Source organism: Emydura macquarii, unplaced genomic scaffold, assembly GCF_026122565.2.
Source record: "Emydura macquarii macquarii isolate MOO-44397 ecotype Brisbane River unplaced genomic scaffold, CSIRO-AGI_Emac_v2 contig_1451, whole genome shotgun sequence".
In the NCBI taxonomy this organism is placed as follows: Eukaryota; Metazoa; Chordata; order Testudines; family Chelidae; genus Emydura; species Emydura macquarii.
This window is the reverse complement of record NW_027131588.1, coordinates 21,939,623-21,950,886: the sequence shown is the minus strand read 5'-3', so window position 1 is coordinate 21,950,886 and position 11,264 is coordinate 21,939,623.

Below are 11,264 nucleotides of genomic sequence, written 5' to 3'. Positions count from 1 at the left end.
TAATTTATGAATTGTTGGGAAAAAATCGTGATGCAGAGAATATAGGCAGGTTTGAGACACCTCCCTTTGCCCGGCCCTGGCCTCCTGACGATGAAATGGCAGGTGAGAGAGCCGGAGAGCTGCACCAGACCGACCATGATGCAATTAGCTTCATTAAGCAAAAGAAACATGATCCCAGCTGCTCTGTAATTGGCTTTGCTTCAGGTCACAGGCAGTTTAGTTGAATGAAATCATTTTTCTGAATCATTTTGCCTGTTTCCACACACACCCCCACCCCATCTTTGCCCACTCACACGAAAGGCTGTGACACCAGAGCCTCCTTTGACACCAGGCAAGTGGGCGTTCACAGCACTAGCGTTACAAGGTGGTAGCAGCTTTAGCACGCAATCCTGATGACCTCTTGTCCTCATCCTGCGCCACTATGACCCAATCACCTCCCTGTGCTGCTGCTGTACCGCCCCATGCCCGTCACGCCCCTGAAGCGGGTCATACGGGGCTTGTATTTAACCCCAGTCCGGGCGAGGGAGCGTTCCTTAGCTAGATTTGTAAGTGGATGTACAAAGGGATTCCAAAGCTACAGGAACAGACGTGATCAGAGAGCGGTCCAACCTGCACAGCTAAGACACAGGTATTTCCAGCATGGGGGGCTGCTCCGATCTGAGGGTCTGGTTCATTGCTCAGGATGTCTTGATCCGCTGGCCCCTCCCTGAGCGGGTCCCGCCCCGCCAAGAAAACACACGGGAGCCTTTCTAGTTAAGGACCACTAAGGAGGGTTAATTTGTGGTGGTCCTGGGATATTTACTGTACATTAAGTGCCCCCACAATCCACTCCCCTTTGACCTCTTAAGCCCCCAGCAAAAGTTCCTGGTGGCTGCCGGCAGTCCTGTCCAGACAGGAAGTTCGGGGTGTGACTTGTTCCCGCTGATCCCGGTGGAAGATTCTAGCCATGGACACCTTCCATCTGCCAAGGGTGTCAACCTCTACTAGGCCCAAAAACCCTTCTCGCAGAAGGTGCCTTCTCACCAGCCTCCCCCTCTCTTCTGGAGGCCAACTCTGAGGGGGAAGAGGATTTATTACTTGTGTTACTGTAGGCCCTAGGTCCGCAGCCATGGACCAGGACCCCACGGTGCTAGGTGCTGTACAACACTGAGCAAAAAGACAGGCCCTTCCCTAGTGCACTGACAATCTAAGTAGAGCAGCTGAGCTGATCTTCTCCTTGCTGACGCTCCTTAGGTGAATAGGGCCATTCCCCTGCTTAAGGGCATGGCTGGATGGGGGCCTGTGTCCATGGAAAATCTGAAGGGTTGTTTGCGGAGGGGTGGAGGACGGATGGTTGGTTATTTTTTTATTATTCTAACACCTAATTTTTTCTTGCATTCTACAAAACACTCTCATAGCCCCCATTCAGACAACACAAAAATGGCCCCAATTAATTTTTCTAAACTAAACTCACAACCAAAAATCCCCTTAGAATCCTAGAAGATCAGGGTTGGAAGGGACCTCAGGAGGTCATCTAGGCTCTCTCTTCACTGATGGCGGCAAATTTGCTGTCATCAGATCAACTTATCTGGATCGACTGAGCCATCAGTGAAGACCCGCTCAGTCGATCCAGAAATTGACGTATTAAGACCATCTTCTCAAGTGGCATAGCGCTGTATCGACGGGAACGCGGTTCCTGTCGGCACAGTGCCGTGAAGATGGCGTGCAGAAGTCAATGGGAATTATACAAGTTTTTTTGCGTAACTCCAGCCGACTGCCACCGAATCTCCGAGGTAAGTGAAGACATGCCCCTAGTCTAACCCTGTGTGCAAAACAGGACCAACCCCAACTAAATCATTCCAGCCAGGGCTTTGTCAATCCACACCTTAAAACCCTCTAAGGATGGAGATTCCACCACCTCCCTAGGTAACCCATTCCAGTGCTTCACCACCCTCTTAGGGGGAAAGTTTTTCCTGATATCCAACCTAGACCTCCCCCACTGCAACCTGAGACCATTGCTCCTTGTTCTATCATCTGCCACCACTGAGAACAGCCTAGCTCCATCCTCCCTGGAACCCCCTTTCAGGTAGTTAAAGGCTGCTATCAAATCCCCCCTCATTCTTCTCTTCTGCAGACTAAACAAGCCTAATTCTCTCAGCCTCTCCTCATAAGTCATGTGCTCCAGCCCCCTAATCATTTTTGTTGCCCTCTGCTGGATTCTGTCTAATTTGTCCACATCCTTCCTGTAGCAGGGGGCCCAAAATTGGACACAATGTGGCCTCACCTGTGCCGAATAGAGGGAAACAATCACTTCCCTCGGTCTGTTGGCAGTGCTCCTACGAATGCAGCCCAATATGCCGTTAGCCTTCTTGGCAACAAAGGCACTCTGTTGACTCATATCCAGTTTCTTGTCCATTGTAACTTCTAGGTCCTTTTCTGCAGAACTTATGCCTAGCCCGTCGGTCCCCAGTCTGTAGCTATGCATGGGATTCTTCTGTCCTAGATGCTGGACTCCGCACTTGTCCTTGCTGAAGCACATCAGATTTCTTTTGTCCCAATCCTCCAATTTGTCTAGATCACTCTGCGTATCTAGCACCCCTCCCAGCATAGTGTCATCCACAAACTTACTGAGGGTGCAATCCACCCCATCCTCCAGATCATTAATGAAGATGTTCAACAACATCTCTTGCTCTGAGATTGTCTGCAAAATTCCCCTTTACCCAGATATTGCCCCTGCCATTCAAAACAATTACCAGTACCCCAAAAGCCAGGGTTTCTAGGAAAAATGCCTCCTACACAGCGATAGTTAGGCAATTGGTGTGTTGCAACCACTGCTAGTCATGCTGATCACAATTGTCTCGTACTCCCCCATCTGTTGGCCTGAATCCACCTGTTCTTTCTTGTCTTATACTGAGATTGTCAGCGGTTTGGGGCAGAGACTGCCTTCTCGCTCTGTGTTTATACAGCATCTAGCACATTGGTGCCTAGGCCCAGGGCTGGATTCTGATGTGATGACTGGACTTGCAATTTACTCTAATCATGAGCTCAACTGTAAAAGGTATATAAAAGTTCAGATGTGACAATAACCTATAATTCAGAGGGATAAATACCAGGGAGGGAGAGGAATTATTTAAGTTAAGCGCCAATGTGGACACAAGAACTAATGGCTATAACCTGCCATCAACAAGTTTATGCATGAAATTAGACGAAGGTTTCTAACCATCAGAGGAGTGAAGTTCTGGAAGAGCCTTCCAAAGGAAGCAGTGGGGGCAACAAATCGAGCTGGCTTCAAGACTGAGCTTGATAAGTTTATGGAGAGGAGGGTGTGATGAGACTGCCTATGATGGCACGTAGCCGATCTGTGACTGCTAGCAGCAAATATCCCCAATGGCCAGTGATGGGACACTAGATGGGGAGGGCTCTGAGTTACAACAGAGAATTCTTTATGTCCACATGCTCAGGATCCAACTGATCGCTAGATTTGGGATCAGGAAGGAATTTTCTCCCGGGTCAGATGGCAGAGACTTGGTTTTTTTGCCTTCCTCTGCAGAACACGGCACGGGTCACTGGCATGTTTAAACTAGTGTAAATGGTGGATTCTCTGTAACTTGATGTCTTTAAACCATGAACTAAGGATGTCAGTAGCTCAGCCAGAGGTTAGGAGACTATTACAGGAGTGGGCGGGTGAGATTCTGTGGCCTGCCATGTGCAGGAGGTCAGACTAGATGATCATGAGGAGGTCCCTTCTGGCCTTAAAATCTGAGTCTAACAACAAATGTTGATGGGGAAAGGTATGAAAGGGAGACAGAAAGACTGAATTAGTTTAAACAAAAAGGCCTCCTGATATAACTCAAGACTGCGTTTAGAAAATGTGGGTCTGGAAATCAATGAACCAAAATTGGTGTGTCAGCAACTAAGCCTAATCGGTCCACAAAACAACGAGGGGAGGGGCTATAGCACCCGTCACTCCCTTTGTGCGTCCTTATGGAAGACTAGAGGGGCTATGGAGTGAGCGTCACCATCCTGGTTGCCGCCACCATGGTCTCCTGGAACCCTGGACATTCCTTATCCTAATTCTGAGAGAAGGCCTGGTGAGATTGGACCAGTGAGAAGGATCCAGATAATGTCACCACCCCTACCAGCTCCAGTTGGGTCCCAAACATGACCGGAGTTTAAACGGGATCAGAATTGAACAGCAGCGGCTGCAACAACAGCTCCAACACATCTCAGTTAACTTCTCTTCTCCACAAAGGACAGTTATTACCATCTTTGATCCTACTGGAGACGGTCAAACAAGGATACTTTTCCTTCTACCACTCTCTCCAGCCAAAGGCAAAGGGAACAAGGGATACGGTTAAAATGAAAGCCGTATTTAACACTTTACCTTTCCAATGCTTTCCTTCTTTTATCGTTAATAAAATGTTAAAAGATGTTTAATGATGTGTTTGTCATGGTACTACGCAAACGCACCCCAACCTTGAACGTTGTTTAACACTGTTTAATGTTGGACATTGACTGGGTTGTGTTAACACCTTTGGTCCAGATATTCCATCTAAATTAATACAACAGCTCCTAGGCACTACTGCAATACCAATTAATTAATGAATTAATCATAACAAACACCAGTACTGCTGGTACAATGCTATAATAGCAGTGCCAAGGACAAATGTATCATTCAGGAAAGGACAGGAAGCATAACAGAGCCATACGCCAGCCATCCGGCACGCCGACACATGCAGCAACTAATGTAATTAGACAGTGACAGACATTTTCTAGGTACTGTAGCAAATTGATTTATATATTTTTCGCTCTGGCCAAAGAAGCTGATGGAAAATTAGCTGGCTTGGACTCAGACTGGAGGAGACAGACGTGATGCTTGCTGGCAGAGGGAGATACTTGGAGAAATCAGCATGGGATGTGTCTTCATCTGAGGAATTTTGTCTATTGGTTGTTGAGAGTAGTTTGAAGTCTTGGGTGTTAGATTAATCTCCCAGGTAGAGCCAGTGAGCAGATAAGCCAATTTGCATCTTCAGAGGGCCAAGAGATTGTCCCCTTTCCTCTTGTCAGAGTGGCTGAGCCCGGTAAGTCTACCTTGACTTCAGGTGGTCAGGGTTCAAGCTCCACACAAGGACTGAGGCTCAGAACCAGCGCTGACATTCCTGGTAGCTGTCAGAGACAGGTCTCTGGCCCCCTTTGCCCTGGAGTAAGACACCAAGAAGCTTTTCAAAATAAGTAGCCAATGTCGCGGAAAGAGGGAAGACCGCACAAGGAAACGGAAGTTGAATGTCGTTGGGCCAAACTTTCCTCTCGGTTACGAGGTAGCTCCACTGATGTCACCGAAACTTTGTAAATGAGAAGATGGACAAGGCAGCACCGAATGATCACTGAGCACATGACTCTTGTTCCCTTTGTCCACACGGCACTGAATGCTCCCGGACATGCCACTGGCACGTGCCATTCCAATAACGATGCAGTGAGGTGGCAGGTATGTAGCTGAGGAAAGACCTTGACCAACGGCAGCTGTTGCTTTATAAAAGGCACTAAAACACCGTCACTATGAAGTACTGGATAGAACCAGATTCCGTTTTATCTGGAGTTGTGCTTTCCACTCAACGTCTCTTGGAGATATTATTTATTATGTGCATTACCATAGCACCTAGGAGCCCTAATCCAAGACCAGGGCCCACTGTGCTAGACGCTGTACAGACACAGAACAAAAAAATGGATCCCCGCCCCATAAAGCAGACAACCTAAGTGTACTCCAGATATGCTGTCAGATGATCTGTCCCTCATTTGCAGTGGAGTATTTTCTACTTTTAACAAATGATGGTTAGCACGTAACCCATTGTGATGTTTTTGTGGTTTGCTTTGTGATGAATTCTAGTCCTGCGATTATGTTTCCATACCAGGGCAGATCGCAGAGCTCATCTGCAGATCCTTTCTCTCTTCATTTGTCTATGCCATTTGCCTTAAGCGGATTCCCAAAAGACTCATAAGTTCTCTTTTGTCCTGAGTCCAAATGTTTCCTTCAAGTTTTCCAGTAATTCCACATCTGGGTGCAGCTTTGCCCTACACCTCCTATGATATTACAATAAGAGTTCCACAAAGGGGTACTTGTTAATGAGATGGTTACATAAAGTACCGCAGCCTTCCCCCTGTAGCAACACAAAATTCACCAAGATGGGTTGTAATGTCACTGCAGGGAAAGATTCATTCTATCAATACAAATGGGACATTTCAGGAGTAAAATATGTTTTACCTTGCAAAGCAAAAAGGTAAAAAGACTGTATGCTAGATAGTGTTACAACAGCATCTGCCACCACCACCAGCATTGAAAACCAGTCAGCGCTTCTAGAAGTGTCAGGGGTTTTTTAGAATTCAGTCACAGAAATTTATTCCTGATAAACACCTGGAATATAGAGCGTCACCTCCTTCCCTTCTGAGAGATCATGGGCGAATCACCTCCCACTTCGTGGTTGAGAACCGGGCCTTCCCGACAGCAGCCATCCTGCGAGCGTGCAAGCGGGCGAGCGCAAGATCAGCAGGTCTCTGAGGTTACAAGGAGCACTAGTCTGAACTGACCTCTACTGTGATGTCTAGCACCCAGCAGGGCCTTGTCCAGTGAGAGACAAGGCCAAAATGTCCAATTTTCCCTCCCAGCTCTGTAGGGTTTTGGAACCAGACAGAGGAGAGTCAAGTAGTTGGGGGAGGAAATGTAGTCGAGGAGCATGGACTTTTTTTTGCAAGACTTTTTACGCAGTCCCACATGCCATTCTCATAAGCAAACTAGGGAAATGAGGGCAGATGAAATTACTCTCAGGTGGGGGCATAACTGGCGGAAAGACAGTACTCAAAGAGTAGTTTGTCAAGGGTTTGCTGTCAAACAGGGAATGTGCATCTAGTGGGGTCCTGCAGGGGTCAGCCCCGGTCTGGTACTATTCAATACTTTCATTAATGACATGGATAATAGAGGAGAGTATGCTTATACAATTTGCGGATGATACTGTCACGCTGTCTGGTTGTATGTTCTGTAATTCGATTTCACCGACCTAGTAACAAACGTGGACTCGTAAAGCACTATAACAGGAGTCAGACAGACCTCTTGGGCACTCCCGTCTCTCTTGCCACCCAGGCATGCTGGACTTAGTGATGGTTGCTATACACCAAAGATCACAAGATATTGTAGTCCCAGTCCGAAGAGACCAGTCACTTGCCCCAGGTCAATTTGTACCTCAGATCTCACACCAAAGACAACACTCTAGCCAATCCTGTAATTAACTAACTAATGAATGATTTATTAACTAGGAAAAAGAAATGAGAGTTCTTACAAGGTTAAAGCAGGCAAACATATATACACAAATGAGTTACAGTCTATGGTTCCAAAAGGGGAGAGAGCTGTAGCAATCTGTCAGCTCGGACTGTCTTGTAGGAGTAGCCCAGGTTCACCTGGGGATCTCTGCGTCTGTTTTGTAGCTCTGGCCCTGTGACAGTCCAAAGAGCAAAAGAGAAGAGCGTTGCCAAGTGTCATAACTTAGAAAAGTAGCACTACCAATCGAAACAAGCAGCTGGAAGTAGTGACACACGGCTGTCCTGTGACTGGAAGAAGTGGTGCCTGCAAAAGACAGCAAGGCGCAAGGCGGGGGGAAAAGCTCCGGCGACTCTGGTTGGTGCTGGGTGGTAACTCTCGCCAGCTATTTTTATTTCCTTCCTCCAGAATTCAAGCTGATGGGATAAACAGGTTTGCACATCGCCTTTTCATGGTTGCAGAGGGGCAATTGGCAAAGACTTTATATTGTGATGTCTGACAATGGTCCATTTAGTTTTGATAGCCCTTCTTGATGGGCAGGAGACACTGCCTCCTGACGGGGTGCACAGTTTCAGACCAAACACTTTCTACAATCTTAAAGCAAAAACTTACAAATTAATTTACAGCAGGTGAGAACGATATTATAAGTGAGATTAATGCATACAGCAAATTACAAGCGTTTCATAAAGTCTAAGCACAGTAAGTTCAATGGGCTGCCAGTGTCACAGACACCAACCTGGAAGGGTTTTTAAGCACTTTGGAGGACAGGATTAGAATTCAAAATGACCTTGACAAATTGGGGAATTGGTCTGAAATCAACAAGATGAAATTCAGTAAAGATAAGTGTAGTACTCTGCACTTAGGGAGGAAACATTGAATGTACAACTACAAAATAGGGAATAACTGGCTAGGTGGTAGTGTTGCTGGAAAGGATCCGGGGGTTACAGTGGATTACAGATGAGTCAATCTGATGCAGTTGGGAAAAAAGCTAATGTCATTCTGGGGTGTATTATCAGGAGCGTTGTGCATAAGACACAAGACTAGACAAGACAGACTAGACAAGACAAGACTTCTTATAGCCACTAGCTCAGAGCTGAGTATTATTGTCAGTATTTGCAGTCGGAAGCTGGCCTTACTACAGCCTCACCACACGGTGGCTAAAAAATGAAACAGCCCATTGCTTATTTCAGACACTTTCTATAACATGTGGTGTAAATTAATATATGTGGCTGCGGGTATTGGTTGTGAAAGTGGATTAGGACCACAGAGGCTATATACAACATGACCTAAATTCAGCACCGAAGCAGATGCAATTCCTATTGAAGTCACTGGGCGCGGCACCTTTTACTGGGGCTAAAACTGGTCCATGCTTCAATGCCTGCCTCTCTCTGTCCCAGTTGTACCTCATGTCTAGCAAGGAGATGGACCGCAAAGTGCTCTTCGGGGACTGCGCTGGTAACAGAGCACTTTGTGACATCAGTTTCTATTTCCTCTAACAAACTAAGTTACAACATCATGTTATATTAAATTAGAAGAGGAAAAAAAAAACAAAAACCCAAACACACAACCAAGGAATCTTTTCCCCCCTTGCTTATACAAGATCCACTCAGGGTCATGCAATAACGGAGATCAGTGATGCGAAGGAAATGAAAGATCATTCTGTGCAGCACTTATTCATTGTAGATGGTGAAAAGCCACAGCCTTGAGCGACAAAAACAGCATTGCACGACTTTGCTCTGGAAGAAGCTGGATTTATGTCACTTTCCCGCACAACAGTATCAGCCTTTCACCAATCTCGCCTAAAAGGTGCAGCCGATAGAGCTCGCGTCAGCATTTTCTTCCACTTGGCAGTAATGCATGGAACCTACAGGCCTCTATCCTGTAAAACATTAGCTTAAGCAGCTCCCATAAGGCTTTGAGGCTTGTGAACTTTGGTATAGATAAATAGCTTGACAGTTACCCTGACTTTTAAGTAATAGCATGTTTAGGGGGCCGGAGGAGTTGGCCCCTAACGATATCAGGTCACTGCAGGAACACTGCACCAATTCCAGGCTTGGATATTTTAGGATAGATTGTTGGCAGATGCTTAACCACGAATTTGCCCTGGCAACAAACTGACGTGTGTGGTAATAAGCTAAATTCATTACTATACTAACCTATGGGATAAAAGACAGCCCCAAGTCCCAACATTATTAGAGTGAGGAAGTTGGATATGGACAAGGGAGGCTGGACATTTGAATGAATATTCATGAGAATCTCTGGGCCCCATAATAGGCCAGACCATCACGCAAAGGGGGCCATCATCAGCCAATCTGGGCCTGGATTATTGGACTCACTTGGCATGCCAGGGACAGAGCAGGTGCTTTGTCTCTTACCGCCAGATCCCCAAGGAAGGGTGTGACTAGATGTGTCTGAGGAATGGTACAAGATATCACCTTGTAACAGCAGGGCAGCTACTTCTCATGAGCCCACCTTCTGGTTGGGTGGGTCTGCAGTCTTTAAACAGCCACAGACCCGGTATTGGGCCATAACCCCAGGGCTTCCTTCCTGGAGGCAATGGTTTCACCCTCTTGGTCAGTTCAGGCCCCAACTAGGCCTCTGAACAGTTCAGATCCCCTTCTTGGGGTTTATCACGGTCCACTTGTAGACCACTTCCCCAGTGGCCTATGCAGGAGACCAAGGGCCAACCACTACACCAGGTCTCAGCACAGAGTCCCTAAGAATAACAGCCATGCACAATCATGTCCTTTTATCTAAACTGCTCTCAATTCCCTGGACCACTTCCTCACAGTCTCAGCCTTCACTGATGATTCACCCTTACCACAGGGCTCTTCTGGGTTCAGGCCTAGCAACCAGCCAGGAGGTCTTTCACTCTTTCTCACTCCCCCACTCCATGCCAGTACTAAGCTATCCACAATGCTGCAGGGCCCATTAGCCAACCAGGCGCACCATTTACAACCCTCTGACTCCAGCAAGGAACTGACTCTGGTCAGTCAGCCCTGAAACTCCTTTTTATATGGCCCTTCTGGGCCTTGATTGGCTGCTCCCTGCAGCCTTTTTGATTGGCTGCGTCCCCTTGCAGCCACTCTAGGCTGCTTGGAGGACTCCTCTACTGCTCCTTCCCTAGAACAGGTGTGGCAGGACCCCAAGGCCTCCAGTAATGGGCCTCTGGGCCTAATCCATCCTGTCATACCCCTTAACTCTGTATTTTTGTTTGGAGCTTTAGTGTCTTTACGAAATGTGTTAATAAAGTTATTAAAGCTTTGTTTTGCCCTCAGTATGAGTGTCTTCATTGTATACACTGGAGTTCCCATCTGGATATTGCACTAGACAACCTTGCTCTTGCTGGGCCTCATCTGGGGACTAGAATCCTACAATCTCTCAGCTCTTTAAATCAGTATTAATTGGAAATCAATCATCAATAACTACTAAAGGATTGGCCTAGAAAGGGAAATGTAAAATAAAATGTAACCCTTCTGCCAGGCAGAGACAGCAGCAGCAAAGGGCTGGGTTCTATATCTAGGGGTTCCTGTCAATGATACAACACCAAACCGGCTCAAGCCCCCACCAACCACCTGGGAAACCACACACTATCCCCTGGGCACCCCCAAAAGACAACACTTCCTCTCTCGCAAGCACAGAGTCAGAGTGTAGAAAGTAAACCTTTAATAACAGGAAGGAAGTAACACAGCACTGGTTTTGGAACCAGTGCAAAGAGAATTCATGAACACAATGAGCCGAACCCACGCCAGCGTACGGGGGTGTGTCTTTCGCCTCTCCCTTCTTGCTTTCCCCTGCACTGACCGTCGTAGTTGCAGTGTCCACCTCTCGGTTGGAGGTTCAGACAGCCCCCTTCTGCTGGCTTCTGACGGACATGGGCTTGACCAGGCCCTCTCCGCTGCTGCCTCCTGCCATGGCTGGGCCTCGCCGAGTCCCCGCTTCTGGCTCCCGCCATCTGCTGGCTCCCGCCGTCTGCAGG